Source organism: Trachypithecus francoisi, unplaced genomic scaffold, assembly GCF_009764315.1.
Source record: "Trachypithecus francoisi isolate TF-2019V2 unplaced genomic scaffold, Tfra_2.0 Lachesis_group0, whole genome shotgun sequence".
NCBI classification, from domain to species: Eukaryota; Metazoa; Chordata; class Mammalia; order Primates; family Cercopithecidae; genus Trachypithecus; species Trachypithecus francoisi.
In genome coordinates this window covers 5,268,764-5,285,711 of record NW_022681453.1, presented here as the reverse complement: position 1 = coordinate 5,285,711, position 16,948 = coordinate 5,268,764, and the positions used below count along the sequence as shown (strand labels likewise).

Here is a 16,948-nt window from a genome sequence, read left to right as displayed (position 1 = left end):
ATTATGATTTACATAGGCAATATATAGCAATATTATTTCCTGAATTGAGGGAGTAGGTGGGGAAAGATTAATTGTTACTATTGTTAAATAGACTTGAATAATAAGTCGTGATTCATACACAGATGGTTCTTATAAATTTACACTGATGTCAGATGGATTTGATGGATATAAGCCTGCATGAGCAGTCAGAGTAGAGATTTTAATATTCTTTTACTCTCATAGACTATAGTTTAAAGATGGCCTAATTGTCTGTTACTGGTAGATGCATATAAGTCTTTGCACTCTATATTTTTTTTGTATGAAGCAAAAATATATTTGTTTTTTTAATATATAGTTTCAATATTTTTGCAAAAATAATTATATAGCTATCTTACCTACATTTGTTTGTAAAATTAAGTTACATCATGAAATAGTAAAAACTTTTATAATGCTTTTTGATAAGTGCATTATAAAGATAACATCTATCTAAAATTCATTTTCATTGAACTAGGAATAATTTGGAAAGGTATTTTAACCTTTTGAGGTGTACAAGTCAGTATGAACACAACAAGAATTAAATATGAAATTTTAAGCACCTGCATTTCACCCAGAATATAGGTGAGTAATCTAAGAAAGTTACATGAGTTACAAATATTAGTCTTTGAGTATAATAGCCTTGTATTTGCATAGAATCATTTAAATAATTTTTGTTTAATGTGCATTGATAATTTTAAAAATGAAATTGCTTTTGCACTTTTCTCATGTGCCAATTTTTTTTTCCAACGGATTAAGGGCCTAAAGGAATAGAGGAAGTGAATGGACACTGATGTTTCAAAATATCTCATTTTGCCTAAAAGCAAGTACCGGCAGATAAATGCCCATAAAGGGATTTCTTTCTTAAGCCCCGTGGATTTTTTCCCCGCACAACTTTTTGTGTGAGTTAGAAATGAAAACCATTCATCTAGTGCCCCAAAGAACGGCCTTATTGAATGGAATAACAGTGTAATGTACCATTGAAGGCAGGATTGAAAGTGATTATCTTGTTAACTCTTGACAGTTACCGCCAGCTTGAAATGGAACCGGCAGGCTTGATTTGCAAATGAATTAGAGCTTTTTCATTTTGTGCCAGGATCATCTTTTTATATTCTGATATGACAGATGCTATGTTCCAGGCTTTTGTTTTTCTTCCGATTTATACTTGCAAATAAAAAACAAAAGATTATTATAGTCATTTTATTTGCATCTTTTCTTTTGGAGTTTATTCTTTGTGTGGAAGTTTTTAATCTTACGTTTTTCAAAAAAGTTTTTAAGACTAATATTGTTTTTTCCAGAATTAAATTTGATTAATTTAAGTATAGTAGTAATTGGGTGAAAAGGAAGATTATATGGGCTTTCAAGAAATAGAAAATAGTTGCAAACAGAATATTGTAGTTAGTAAAAACTGAAACTTTTGGCTAAATTTAATAGCTTTTATTTCCCTTAATAACTATTGACATAAATTCAAACTCTGGAGATGTTTGAAGAATAGTACAAGAAACTCCCATATACCCTTTACATAGATTTATCAGTTGTTTACATTTTCTACCTATTTATTTTATTATCCCTTCCTCCTTCTCCTCCTCCAACTGTTTATAAATGTGTTTTTTCTGAACTAAAGGAGAATATATTGGAAACATTGTTCCCCTTTACTAAAAACTGGTATATATGAGAATAAAGACATTGTCTTATATAACTATGAGTACTAGCTTTTGAGAGGTTAAAAAAAAGAACCTGTTTCTGTATTTTTATCTTCTGATATTAGTGGAAATTAATATGCAGGTTTTAATCTCCTCTGTCTTAATGCTTCTGTTTATATTCAGGAATCATCTCAATGACGTATGGCAATTTCAATGCATTGTTAATGTATAACTTATAAACCTGGAACTTTGTTTTATTAGTTCAGATAGTTTTTATTATTGGAGTATTAATATAGTTAAAACTTGTATATTCCATTTAGTATTAAATGTTCAAGGTAGTAAACATACCTAGCCCTAGTCTAAATCATACATATTTTCCATTCATACAGGTCTTCACACATATGTATATACATACAGATTCATCTTCTTGTGGAGATAAGCTAAATATCTTTTAATTGTTATTTATGGATTCAAAATGTAAGGTTCTGAAAGTCTATTTTCTTTTTTCTTTGTAAGCAGTCATATTTTCTTATGTTGTATAAATCTTAATAAAATATGGAACGCATGGATAAATTATCCCCCCTTCTACCACAATGGCTTTTCAGTATGAATATTAGCAATGAGGCCTATTTCCTGTAATACAAAGTCTAGCCGTTCAAAACATGTATTATATTGATAAGATATATTGAGAACCTTTATAAAAATGTCGGTGTGCTTCTAAGGTCTGATAAGCATCACCATACTAAATAAGTATTACCCTAAGTCTACTTTCTTTGAGTTAAAACATGATAATAATCTTGGAGGGAAAATATGTAGAATCAGTTGAGAAGCAAACAGGGACATTTCTTAATATTCAATCTTTGGATTCCATTCGTTCTCTCTCCCTCTGTCTTTCTCTCACTCTTACTCTCACTCTCTCAGGCTCTCTCTTTCTCATGGCAGTTGCTTGAGTCATGTTTGCTAACTGTATTAAGCTTTGTGAAATGTACAGTTGTTGTTTTTATAGTGTAACTATGCAGATTTAAGTGTTAAAAATTTTATCATAAACATGGTAATGACCCTATAAAATAACTTAAAATTGAAACATTCAGAGTGCTTCCTCAGTGTTGCCCATTTGCAAACTGAAGCCATTTGGCATTGTTTATGTATTTTAAGACTTCTGTTTATGTATTCTTTAATAGATAAAGAGTATCCGTTTAATGAATGAGATTTAAACAGAGTAGAACAGTGAATTTTAGGGGTATGCTGAGGTGTTGAGAACATGTTTGGGATTCCATATAACCTGTTCTATAAAAATTTGATGCCTGTAAAACTGATTATTCAACATTATGCTAAAATATCTTAATTAATGAAGAAAAAGTCATTTTTATCCACTGTGCTGGAATGTTTCTTTCTGATTTTGCCGTTAGTCTTTTTTTTTTTTTTTTTTTTTTTTTTAGTTTAATGGACATTTATTCCTTTAGTTGGACAACCTCTACACAATCAAAATGTATGACTTAAGATCTTTTCTTTTTTTGAGAAGAAATTTAGATCTCAAGAACTTTTATGAACTTGCTATGAGTACTTCATGGAAATCAATTAACTACGCCTTTTGAAACCCCTAGAAAAGATAGGAGAAAATTGGTTCAGAGAAGCAAGCATTTAAATTAAGTCAGCAAAGTCAGAATTTAGAATTGGACAATTCCTTGTCTACATTTCCTTTACACTCAAATTCACCCTGGAAAGCAATAGCCTAGTCTCCTGGAAGACATGATGGAAGTGGTGGTATACTTTCACTGAAAGTGGATGCATAAGTGATGGCCCAACTTTGTGGAATGGTAAGGATTTTTAGGGTAGTTTGGCCAGGAACAAGAGAAATAACTGCAGAAAACACATACGGTTGGAAACCATGCACTTGTATGACTCTTTCTGTAGCCTATGGGTACAGTGGGTAACCAAGATGTTTTTAAGACTGAATAAGAATGAGATACTTATAGCCAACTACTTTCCCCTGAATGTGACTGAAGGGTTTCATAATGATCACAAATTAGTGTTATGGTTACGTATTTTAAGGTTGACTTCTAAGCTCACACTTTAAAGGTATTTATCTAATGGCCACTGGCTCACCAGCTTCCCACCCTAGCATATTGATTGCTGGCTTACCAACCTTAAGGCTGATAATTTTATCTAACATTCAGTTTCAAAACATACTAGTGTTAATACCACTACCACTAACCATTGAATGCCATGAAGCCATGCACTGAACCAGGAGCTTTCACTTTTATGTGAACTTAAAATGGTACTGTGGAGACTGAGGCAGTTTTCCTCAGGCTAACCCAGATTTGTCCCCGTAATTTTCTAAATATAATCATGACATAGTTAAGATGTCCTCCTCCTACCCTACAATTTTTAAAGCAAAGCCCAATTTAAAAAGTCTGTACCTGCCAAACTGAAAAACCCAGCCACTTGAAAGTAAACCAGCAGAACATTGCCATCACCCCAATAAAGCTGCAGGTTTCATCACATGCACCAGGCAAATCTGCAGGGCTAGTTTCAGTACTCTTCTTTTAAAGAATTTATTTTAAACCTATCATACTACACAGTATGTTTTATTCACTGACATATAACTCCCTAATAAGATAAAGCAAAGACAAAAATGTTTATCTTACTGGAAACAAGATACATCACTTATTGTCTTCAAACATTATTGCACTTTAACTTTCTTAATTTGACATTCATGAAATAATCTGCAGACTAGTTTTAACAGACAAATAACACCTGTAAGCAGACATGACTGCCCTAAATGGTTTATTAGGTATGAATTTTACAAACTTTACTTATATTAGTGGTAACAGTGGAGCTGGAGAATGTTGCGCGTTCTCCAAGCTGCCTGGTGAGAACCACCAATCGTGTGGTGGAACTTATGGCTCTTTCAAAGGCCACGGCCCTTTTGGCCTGAAGATGATGTCAGCCCACACATCTCCCTGTGCTTGTGGACTGGTTCAGTGATCCATGGGTGTCAGGATTTCTTCTGATAGTTTTATGGAATGGATCAATGAGGATAACCTCAAAAAATCTCTATGTGGAATCTTCACCAATCCAGTAAGAATTCAGGACTCTTAAGAGCCCCACAGTGGCGTCCAGCTCACTCCTCTGCAACATACTGAAGCTGTGAGCAAACTTTAGCTGATTAACACCATAATGGAGAGACTTGCCATATTTTGCACCCTTAGGAACTGGGCGTTTTCAGCCACCACGGCGAATACGAATCCTATATATAACGTAACCTTTCTTGGCCTTGTAGCCCAGTCTGTGTAATTTATCAGGCTGGATGGAGCGGAGACCCCTGTGGAGAGCAGAGAGCTGGTGGTACTGCCAGCAGTGGATCCTCAGAAGAAAGCACATGATGACATCAGACTGCTTTCTCCATAGCTCCTGGATGTACTTGTATGAACCCATCTTGGCTTGCTTGATGGCTGCCGCCAGACAGAAAGGCACCAAGGTTAGCCTTTAGGTAGAATAATTAACATTTATCTTTTTTCATGTTATCCCTCTTTTCTCAAACTCTCAGTTTGTAAAGAGTTGATTTGATGCTGTGGAAGACAAAATTTGTCTCCTTTATTATTTTTCTTATTGGTCCTATACTTTAGTTTATTTCTTTTTTTAAATAATCATTTTCCTTAGTTTTTTGACCAGTATTTTTATTACCTAAAATTAATACAATATTACCTTTTTTGATAGCAGACCAAAAGCAGATGGAAGAAGTTGATGATGTTCTCAACTTTTAGATTTAGCTCTCCTTTGTATTTTGTTGCATGTTATTTATTAACTTATATCTGTCATTTAGATTTTGAAATGCTATCAATATTTATCTTAGTGATTGTCATGCAAATATCAAAATGAGAAGAAAACAACTCATCTCTTTTTGCCTCTGGCTTCCTATCCCCCCATTTCCTAAAGTCAAAATAACCTCATATGGATATATAATTTGAACACAATTAGAATTTAAATGACTCAGACCAGATATCAGCAAACTTTTCAGCAAAGGGCTAAACAGTATATATATATTTAGGCTTTGTGGGCTAAGAGGCAAAATGGAAGGTATCCTGTAAACATAAATCTATAATGAGAGAAAATAAATGTCCACAGTTTTTGGACAAAATTCAAAGTGTAATAATAATTATTTAGCACAATTTTTTGTAATTAAAATGCATAAATTTTAAAATGGAATTCCTTTTGGGGAGTTAGCACTTTACTTATGATTAGGGTTCTAAATTAATGTTCCTTGTTATCAGAATTGATTACAAACATTTATCTTTTAATGCTAATCTGTAATGAGATTTTAAACATTTGATCTTTGAAAATGTCTTCACACAGATACGTATTGCCAAATTCGGTTGCAATCTGTGATCATGTTCATTGCTTGAAAGGCATTTATAAAATTCCGTTAGATTCTTTTCTTGATTTTTGTCTTTTAGTTATTATATTGCAGATTAATCACTTCCATTTGAAGTAGAAGCTCCTCAGTTGTGCAGTTAAGTGGATTTGTGAATATGGACATTTTCTTTGCACTTGCATTAAGGGCTGAAGAATACTGCTGGAACTGTAATGTGAGGTCAAAAAACATACTCCTTGAAATGTGTGTCAGAATGAATATCTTCTTTTAATTTTGACAGCATGGGAAGTATATAAAGCAGTTTGACATTACCTTGTGATTCAAGCAACATCAGTTGTTACTGAAATGGCTTTACTGTGGTATGAATTTTGCATATAGGCACCATTTTGCCTTGTAATTTTAGGTTGAGCTTATTAAAATTTATTTTTATTTATTTATTTTTTTGTTTTAGAGACAGGGTCTCACTCTGTGGCCAGGCTTATGTGCTGTGACAGGATCATGGCTCACTGCGGCCTTTGAAACTCTTGGACTGAAGCAATCCTCTCACTCAGCCTCCACCTAGTAGTTGGGATTATAGGCGTGAGCCCCTGTGCCCAGCTAAGGAACATTTTTATTTTATTTTATTTTATTTATTATACTTTATGTTCTAGGGTACATGTGTACAAAATGCATTTTTTTTATGTCTGCTGCTGAAGCTAAAAGTGGTTTAGGATAAAAGTGGTTGAGGGGGTTCTTCTCAGTCAGAAAATTTCAGTATTGATCCCTATGTGAAACATCACAATTAGACTCTACCACTGTTAAGACATCAAACTGCTGCCATGTGTTGGAGTAATCAGGATATTCAGCGTCTGTATCTGTCAAAAAAATCATACAACCAACAGTGGACAAGTCCACAAGAGCAAGTGAGGTTCATTGTGGACACTTCTGGTTGAATACCACATTTTGCGTTCAGATATTTTTACAAAGTATTTGTTGGTGAATAATACAGTGAATAACTGTAGGCTTTACATTTTCACAGACTTATATTTTCACAAGCTTTGTAGATTTGTCCAACTAAGCCTCTTTCAGCTCTCTGTTGTTAACTACCATGATATGTAACACATCTTAGCAGATTCCTCATCAGTTTGTACTGAATGAATGTTTTCTCAATTTTGTTGAAAATATTCTCATGTTCTATGCATAATTTTCATGGAGGCTAATTCTTAAGTCATTCCACATTCATAATTGACTCCTCAAATAAACAACTGAGCAGTATCTCTGACGTCTGTTGACTCACGAAGAGCCAAGCAAAACCACTTGAACTCATTTGCCTTATCTCTTAATTGGACATATTGATGATACTCCCTGTGTCTTCAACAGTTTGAACAACTGTTCTTGCTGAAAGTCTAATAGTTTTAAGCAAGTTTATTTTCTCTGGACACATTTCTTTGGCTGCAGTAGAACACTAATTAAGTCATCTTTGGTGAATGGCTTTCATTGATTGGTTGACAAATGCACCACTCAGAAACTCATTTTTATTTTTTTATTTTTGTGAAGAAATTCTGCTGTGATGAGATATTCCATTTTAAATATTCTATTTTTTTGGACTGTTGCTTTCCTGTGAGTTGGAAATACTGTAAAGAGTGTTTAGTCAAGTATATACTATTTTAAAAAATCAACATATATGCTATTTTTCCAGCACAGCTGTAGTGCCATTGTATAATAAGCACAATGAATTGCCATTTAATTTGATAAAATAATCCACACTTCACTGTGCCTTAAAAAGGACATTTGAAGGCTCCTTTTCTGTTCTTTTCTCATTTTGATATGATTGTTATACACTGGTATTAAAAATTAAATGTCACATCACAGCAATTCGTAAGGCCCTTGAAACTCCGTTTAGTTATGCTGTTACTGTGATTTTTTTTGTGCCCTGAGCAGCAGTGCAAACTAATGAGAGTGTCATGCATGATTTCTGTTGCAACTCCTTAGCTATTGTTAATAACATTAAAGCAGCCATAGAAATACATAAAAGAATGAGTGTGGCTGTATCCCAACAAAACTTTATATATTGACACTAAAATACCAATTTCAGTAATTTTCATGTGTCACAAAATACTTTTTTTTTATTTTTTTCCCAGACATTTAAGAATGTAAAAACGATTTTAACTCATGTGCTGTACAAAAACAGGGAACAGGCTGGATTTGGCCTATAGGCCATAGTTTGCTGATACCTGATTTGTACTTTCAGCTTAATAGAATAAGCTGGCGTACTTTTAAATTCTCCGTTGGCCTTTAAGTATTACTAATAAAAATTTGGTGAAAACTATCCATGAATTGAATATAGGTTTTTTTTTTATTTTATGCAGGCAGATATAAAACCATTTATTATGAGGAAGTAATTCCTAGAAGAATCTTCATTTGTACTATCACTTTATGTGAACTGGAAAAAAACAAAAGTCTGTCTTATATGCAGTGGTATTTCAAGCCTCTAGGATTTCCCCCATGCCATTTCCTCCTTCCTAGATGTAAGTTGTGCTCATTGAGCTTAGATTCTATTAGAAAAGATTGCAAGTAAATAAATAAACATAGATTATGTGGAACTATTTCGTAGCTTATTGTAATCAGTGGGAACTCTGGAAAACCAGATTGTGAAAATTGACAGGAAAAGAAGACTGATCAGCTGGTGTTACTGCCTGTGTATACCATGGTATCAGTATAGGTAGTATGCAGGCACTGCCACCACCACCACCTCTGACATTGCTGCCACTGGACTTAGCTCTGTTGCCACTATCACCTAGCATAATCTTTTTATTCTTGTCTTTAATTAACTATTCAAATTTCCTAGTATAATTCATGTCATCCTATATTTGGAATACTTTGGATTCAAAGCTCACCAAATTAGGAATGGTATTCAGATTCTGGGTAGCTTAAAAAGCATAACAAATACACCCAGGAAGAAGGCTGTAGTGAGCAAGCATAACAGTGGAATAAAATGAGGGAAGAATTCCTTGACCTTCTAAACCAGTTTTTATTTTCCTTTCATTCTATCTGATAGGTCCCTGTATTAACTTCTGAAATATTTTTCATGTCACATGTTTATTAATTAATTAAACTATTAGTAACTAATGATTAGGTACTAATTATATATTTGTGCGATGGTTTTTATACCTGTCTTTAAGCTCCACATGACCTAGTCTGTGTTGTTGATAATTGTATCCATAATATCTATCACAGAATCTGGCCCAGAGAGAGGGCTCAGTAATAGTTGTTGAATGAATAAATAATGTTTATGTGTGTGTGTGGTGGGGGGCAAATCATGATGGCTCTGGTGAAAAGGAATTGAAGGGTTTTGAGCTCAAGAATGAAGTGATTCTTTTTTTTGCGGGGGACGGAATCTTGCTCTGTTGCCCAGGCTGGAGTGCAGTGGCATGATCTCGGCTCACTGCAACCTCTGCATCCCAGATTCAAGCAATTCTGCCTCAGCCTCCTGAGTAGCTGGGGCTACAGGTGCATGCCACCATGCCCTGCCAATTTTTTGTATTTTAGTAGAGCCAGGGTTTCACCCTTTTGCCTGGGCTGGTCGCGAACTCCTGAGCTCAGGCAATCCACCCACCTTGGCCTCCCAAAGTGCTGTGATTACAGGCATGAGCCACTGCACCTGGCCTGAAGTGATTCATTTTTAAAAGATTAGACTGGCTGTTTTGGGATAGGTGGGTGAGAGTGAAACAACAGTGGAAGTGGGGAAAATAGCTATGACAGAATTAAGAAAGACTAGATTGGAGGTCATGGCAATTGAATTAGGATGATGACAGTTGATACAAATATAGTTTTTGTGATTACTTAAGAGGTAGAATCAATAGGCCTAACTAATAGATTGTATTTGTAGGGGGAAAGAGAAGAAAGTGAAGTGGTTGATTCCCAGGTTTTTGGCTTGAGCAAAAGGATGAATGATATAATCCTTTTCTGAAATAGGAAATACTGAAAAGGATCAGTTTTGAAGGAGGAACTCAAGAATTTAGTTTTGGATCTATTGAGCATAAGCTTTTTTATTTGTTTGTTTTTGTTTTTGTTTTTTTAGATACCCAAATAGAGATGTCAAATAGACAACAGGATAAATGAATCTGGAGCTTATGAATGATACGCATTTTTCCCACATGCACATATAGGTTGCTGTTAATGCTGTGTGTGAGGGTGAGATGGGTTAGGAAGAAAGTATAGCACAAGACCAGGGCCCAGAACTGATCCTTGGGGAGCTCTTACCTTTGGTGGCTGGAGAGAAGAGCATGAAATTACAAGAGAATTGAAGAGCCATTTTTTTGAGAAAATGTAGAAAACCTGAATGATGTAATATTATAAAAGGCAAGTGAGGAAAGGCTGTGAAGTATTGAACATGAGTTCAGCATGGGCTTATCAACATGAATATGAATGTTAGACAGTATCAGATGGTTCTAAGAATTGTATAAAGAGAAAGATGATAAAGTAGACTTTGGATTTGGTAACATGGGGGAACCACTGATGACTTTAGCTAAGAGTAATTTTTGGATGTGGTGGAAGGTAGGAAAGGGGAGATAGAGTATGTGTATAGTTCTCTCTTTCAAAAAGTCGAACTGAAGGGAAGCCTATGAGTAACATGGTAACTGAGGAAACTGGTTCCAGACCAAAATTCTATGTGTGATCAATCAGACATAACCATTAGCAATTACAGGGTTTTGCCTGGCAGGCCTCATGGAAGAAAGCTGCCCTCCTCATACTGCTATACATACATGGCACACAGCCAGTGCTTTGCAGTTTTCTGGAGGGAGATGCAGCCAATGACTCAGCCATACCCACCTCCCCACCCCCGGCCCTGTCTATGCTTATCAAAGAGCTTCATGTGGTAACAAAGCAGGTTTACCTAAGCAAATAATTAACTTGGGAAATGGGTATATACATAGAAGCCACATAAAATAATTAGTGATAATTAAGTGCCAGACTATTGGGAGTTTTCTATAAGGGCAATGCATTTGACCTTGATATCCACAGATTTAATATTCTGTCTAGTCAAAGTGATGTGGCCTGCTGTTTGTGACAATTTGTAATTTTTGTGTGGCATGACTTAAAGTCTGTGTTCTGAGAGGATGCTGTGAAGGAGTCATGTAACTTAGCCAATGAATAAAGCCTGCTACCTGCTCAGCACTGTATCTCACAGTGGTTTTGTTTTCTTCTCATGTTAATGTATTGGACAATCCTCATCATAGGTCTGTGTAGTAATGATGATGTTGACAATAATTAGTAATATTTGCTAAATGCAGTGTGCTGAGCACTTTACATGCATTATTGCATTTTCAACTTGGGACATTTGCAAAGATCCTAGTGCTTACCCATTAAATATCAGGAAGGACTGTAAGTTTAGAGATTAAGAAATTATTATGAACATAGTCATGGTGGGAGTTTAATTGGTTCTTGTACAATAAGTATAAGAATTTGTAGATTTTGAGAGGAAGAGAATATTGTTTTAGGTAGATGAATGGATGAGCAAAATTATGGAGGTGATAATGAACTGGTTTAAGAAGAGTTACATATTGGCAGAAAATTGTTAGCCAGGTAAGGTAGATTATAAAGAGGGCAATGACGTAGACTTGGGATATGAAGACATTGATGTTAGGGAGAAGGTATTGGAGGACTTTTGGTGGTTAGTGATAGGAGCCAAAACTACATAGGCAAAGTGGGGATACATTATTGAGGAGTTCACCATTTCTGTTTGTCTCGTGCATTGCGAACATAACTGTGTTCATTATCTCTATTTCATATTCTCCATCTCTAAATTGAATTAATCTGTAGCTCAGATAATCACATACCAAAATTAGAAAGATTCTATTTGTATTAAATTATGTAGATGGTATAAGAATGAACAAAAATGTAGACAAGGTTTTCAAAGTGAACACTAGAGGTAAAAGGTATGTACATAAATAATTTATGATTATCGATAACAGGAAAAATGTGAGCTGAATGTAGACCCAGAATAATACACTACTCAATAAAACTGCTGTGAGGATTTTTTTAAAAATATTTTAAAAATTGGACTAATGTTTTTTTCATGGAAGACACTTTAGAATACATATAAACAATTAGAATGAATAAAAGAAGCACTCATAATTCCACTGTCAAATACTGTTTACTTTTTGGTTTATATCTTTTTAGAAAAACACACATGTACCACACTGTACACATGGATGTATAAAACTTACATTTTGTAACATGCTTTATAAAAAAAAAAAAAACTTACTATAGCACAAGACCATTTTGTGAAAATATATAACTTCGTCACAATTTTTAATGGTGATACCGTTTTCTGTTGTGTGGTTATTATATTTTATTTGACAGTTTGCCACTATTGGGCATTTAGTTCTTAGGGTTTTTATTGTATTAAATACAATGGAGTGATTAATATTTTGTGAATGTATCATTGGGATAAACTTAGAGAAGTAGACTGTGAGGCAAAGGCTTTATGTGTATTATTGAGAATGTTGATACATTCTCCCAGTTGCCCTCCAGAAAACCTGGTTATTTTCTGCTTCCACTGGCAGTGCATGAGGATACCTGATTCTCAGCACCTTTGTCAACAGTGGAAACATTATCATTTGTTTTCACCTTTGCTTGTTTGCTAGGTGAAAAATGGCATTTCCTTTTATTTTATGGATCTTTACTGTACACAATAAATTTTTCCTAACTATATAAATGTGTTAGCTATTTATACAGTATTTGTTTTGTGAATATTGTAAGAATTTAATGAGAATGTAAGTGTAAATGACCAGGTTCAGCGCCTGGCATATAGTAGCCTATCAATCAGGGTTAGTGTTTATTGTTACTTGAATCCTCACCACTTTGCTGCCTCCTTCCTAATCATGTTTCCAATTAAGGAGTAAAGGAATATTGTAAAATCTTGTTTTATTCTTGAGGTTATTTTTAGAGTTGACAGTAGTAAATTCTCCCTTGACTAAAGTTTGGGAATTGAATTCAAGTTTCTAGCTGAGCGGTATAGTGTGATCTACTTAATCTCTCTGAGCCTCATTTATCTCATCTATGAAATAGGTATAATAATTACATCTCTTTATGATAAAATCATAAGTGTTAAGTGAGCGAATTATGTAAAGCGCTTGGTACAGCGCCTGACAAACTCTGTTCAGTATTTCCTCACAGGTGGAATCTCTGAGAAGGTCAGTTCACTTAGACAAATACTATGAAAATTTAAGTGCCGGGAAGTGCAAAGAGGTCTTTAGGAAATTGCAAATCATTTGACTTGAGCAAGAATCTTAAATTGTAGGCTGAGGAATATTGGGGACCGTGCCGGGGGTGGTGGAGAATGAACAGACACAAGAGACAAAGACAAACAGAGAACATGGCGGCCGCGCCTAGAGCCTCCGCCTCACTTTATTTATACTCCATAAATCCCACGTCAGCAAAAATAACACAATGCAAAACAAACTTTCTGCACCCAGATGTAACCTTCTGCTTAGTTCCTTGTCTCTAAGCTCTTTCTTATTTGTCTGCCTTCTTGGCGCCTACTAGAGTTCATTAAAAGTTCAACTAGAGATACTGTCCTTGACTACTGGAGTTCATTAAAAGTGCAACTAGCTAGAGATACTGTCCTTGAGCCTTATCTATTCTTAGCATATTGTTTTCAATGGCCCCTGCAGAGGAGTTTGATTCATTAAACAAGGAAAGACTTCATTATTATTTCCGAGCACTATTAAATGCTTACTTGATTAAAATTATACCTTAGTTTTCAGTTTCCTGTTGAGTTAAATAGGAGAACAGAAGTTAAACAGAACAACAACAGAAGAGAAAATCATCAGAAGACTTTAATAATTGAAGACTTGGATAATCAATTTCTGAGTTATTCAAACTTTAATGTTTTCAGGAAAAATATCCACATGTTGCACTTTCCCCTCAATTTTTTTTTCTCCGCCCAAATGGAGTCTCACTCTGTCACCCAGGCTGGAGTGCAGTGGCACGATCTCAGCTCACTGCAGCCTCCGCCTCCTGGGTTCAAGCGATTCTCCTGCCTCAGCACCCCGAGTAGCTGGGACTACAGGCATATGCCACCACACCCAGCTAATTTTTTGTATTTTTAGTTGATACGGGGTTTCACTGTGTTAACCAAGATGATCTCCATCTCCTGACCTCATGATCCACCCGTCTCAGCCTCCCAAAGTGCTGGGATTACAGGCATGAGCCACTGTGCCTAGCCTTTTCCCTCAGTTTTAACAGCTAAAGACGTAATAGGATATATTTATTACCTTCTATTTGGGATTGTTGACTGTGTTGCATATGGGAATATATTGCTTTTATGAAACTATTGGGACATAATTTTATAGCAGAATTTTTGGAAGTAGAAATTGTATTTTAAAATTACATTTAAATTTAGATTATTTATAATGTAAATTTAATTGATATTTAAATATTTGTACTTATATTGAAGTACTAGAATGCATGAATTTATTTATGATTAAATAGTGGAGATGAAATATACTAGGTTTATTTCCCCTTATAAAAATTATTTAACCCCAGTTCTGCAAGTGAAATAAACATTGTATAAAATCATCAATGATTTTTAAATCTAAAGATTATTCTTTTCTTATACTCCAGTTTTATTTATAAGGATAAATCAGTTTTATAAATAAAACTCCAGTTTTATTTATAAGGATAAATGTCTGAAAATAAGGGATAAGTTAACTTATTGTACATCTGTATGCAGAATAGTATGCAAACATTAAAATATTATATGCAAGTATATTATTGACACCCAGAAGCTATTTACAATATAAAGTAGTGAATACATTTAAGCTATATAACAAATCAACCATGGTCCCATTTTTGTAAGAAAAATAATTGTATTTGTGCGTATTCATAAGAATGTCTGGAGGAAAAAACAAGGACATATTGAAGCTATTATCTTTGGCTAGTAGGGTTTCAGGTAACTTATTTTTTCTTCATTAGAACCAGATGTGATTTTGAATTTTTCTACAATAAGCGTTTATTATTTGCTGGGTCACTTGTAGCCCATGTGGCACCTTTGTGCATATTATACAAGATGTCTTTTTCCTGTGAATGCATACCAGGATATACTGTTTGGCCAGGGCATATAGCTTTTAGCTTCCACTTGCCCCCTTGATTTTTTTGTTTTTTTCATAATGAACAACATGCACAACTGTATGTGATGGACCTAAAAACTTACATTATAAAAATTATTTTTAATTAATTAAAGTTGTATGACCTTTTAATACATCTTCTCTGGGCAGATCACTCTCCATACTTGAACTCTGCCAGGTCATGCTGGACCTTTGAGCTCACTCTTCCTGCCTCCTCTCTTCTATGTACTCAGTCTACCCAAATACAATGAATCCTTCAGGATCTAGCTAAAATTACCCTTCTCTTTGAAATCTTTTCCAACCACTCTAACACATCTGGTCATTTTTCCTTTTTATGAACTTTCCTTGAACAAGGTCAAGAGCATGGGTTGAAGTGGGGGGTGATGGTGAATAGCTTGCATCTCACCTGCTAACTCCAGACAACTGGCCTTGACTCCTTAGTAAAATGTGTTGAGTTGCGCCTGGCCTCAGTTGGAAAGAGAGTTGTCGTTGATGATAAGTGTTTGTGCTGCATGTGAGAAATACAAGATAGGTAGCATGTATCACATGCCCTTTCACTGCCTGGATTGGATGCTAACTATTTTATATACCATCTTCCCTCAGTATCTGTGGGATATTGATTCCAGGGCCTACTGCACATACCAAAGTCGATGGATTCTTAAGTCCCTGAAATGAAATGGCATAGTATTTGTCTATAATTTATGTTTTATATCTAGATTACTTATAATACCTAGTACAACTTAAATGTTATGTGAGTGGTTGTTATACTGTATTGTTTAGGGAATAATGTCAAGAATAAAAATCTGCGCATGTTCAGTACAGATACACGTTCCCCCGCACCCCAAATATTTTTGATCTGCGGTTGGTTGACTGCATTGTTATGGATTCACAGATAGGGAGGACTGACTGTACTAGCCTTGGTTTGACAACACAGTTTTTAGCATCTGAGGCATAGATGCCATATTTCTTCTTGCTTTTTTTCCGTTGATGATGTTTATGTTGTTATTGTTTTTATTATCCCCTCAGAATTTATGGTGGAGCTAAGGGAGCTTAGGAAATAACGTTTCTGTTGTACTTCCTTCACCTTGACATTTCAAGTCTGTTTCTGCTATAATTTATCTTGTGTCTAAAAGATTTCTTTTATTGGTTCTTTTACATCAGCTCTACTGATGACAAATTTTTAGTTTTCCTTTGTTTGCAACTGTTATCTAGAGCATGACTTCAGAAATATTGAAATCTCTTCTCTTTCCCCTGTAGACCCTTTCTATGAACTCTGTTTATTTGACTGGTTTTAAGTGGCAAAACTAATCCATACCAGCTTAAGTGTTCAGCTTCCCATTAAGCCAAGTGTGTATCATAAGTCCTTGGCTGTTTAACATATTTAATTTAAACTTGTCCTGACATAGTGGATGCTCACTAACATTTGTCTATAAAACTAAAGAATCTTAAAAAGAAAACGAAACACTTAAATTTTGTTACTATGGTAGACTTATCTGTGCAAATGATTTATAGGTTCTAGAGCTTTTTTTATTACCAATAATAATCAGTCAGATCAAAAACTACTTGTGAAATGTAAACATCTGAAAATCATCATTCTGAACCATAGTAACATAAGAATATTCATTTAGAGCCGCTAATTTGCAAGGTGTTCACCAATCAAGAGAAAAGTGCTCACTTCAAGAGAAAAGTTAGAATTTAAGAATTCTAACCAAACCTGCGAAGCAGAAACTGAGAATTTCAGGAAGATCTTTGTGGATCAGAGTACTGACATTAAGCATTTTTTAAAATTGGGTTAAAATACAAAA

General features: G+C 34.7%; 1 protein-coding gene and 1 pseudogene across 1 annotated transcript in view; one reads left to right on the top strand and one right to left on the bottom strand.

The window, feature by feature from the left end:
* RSRC1 (arginine and serine rich coiled-coil 1) overlaps positions 1-16,948 on the top strand; it is a 438,117-nt gene that overhangs the window by 173,831 nt on the left and 247,338 nt on the right. The window lies entirely within an intron of this gene.
* On the bottom strand, positions 4,472-5,134 carry LOC117079366 (annotated as a pseudogene).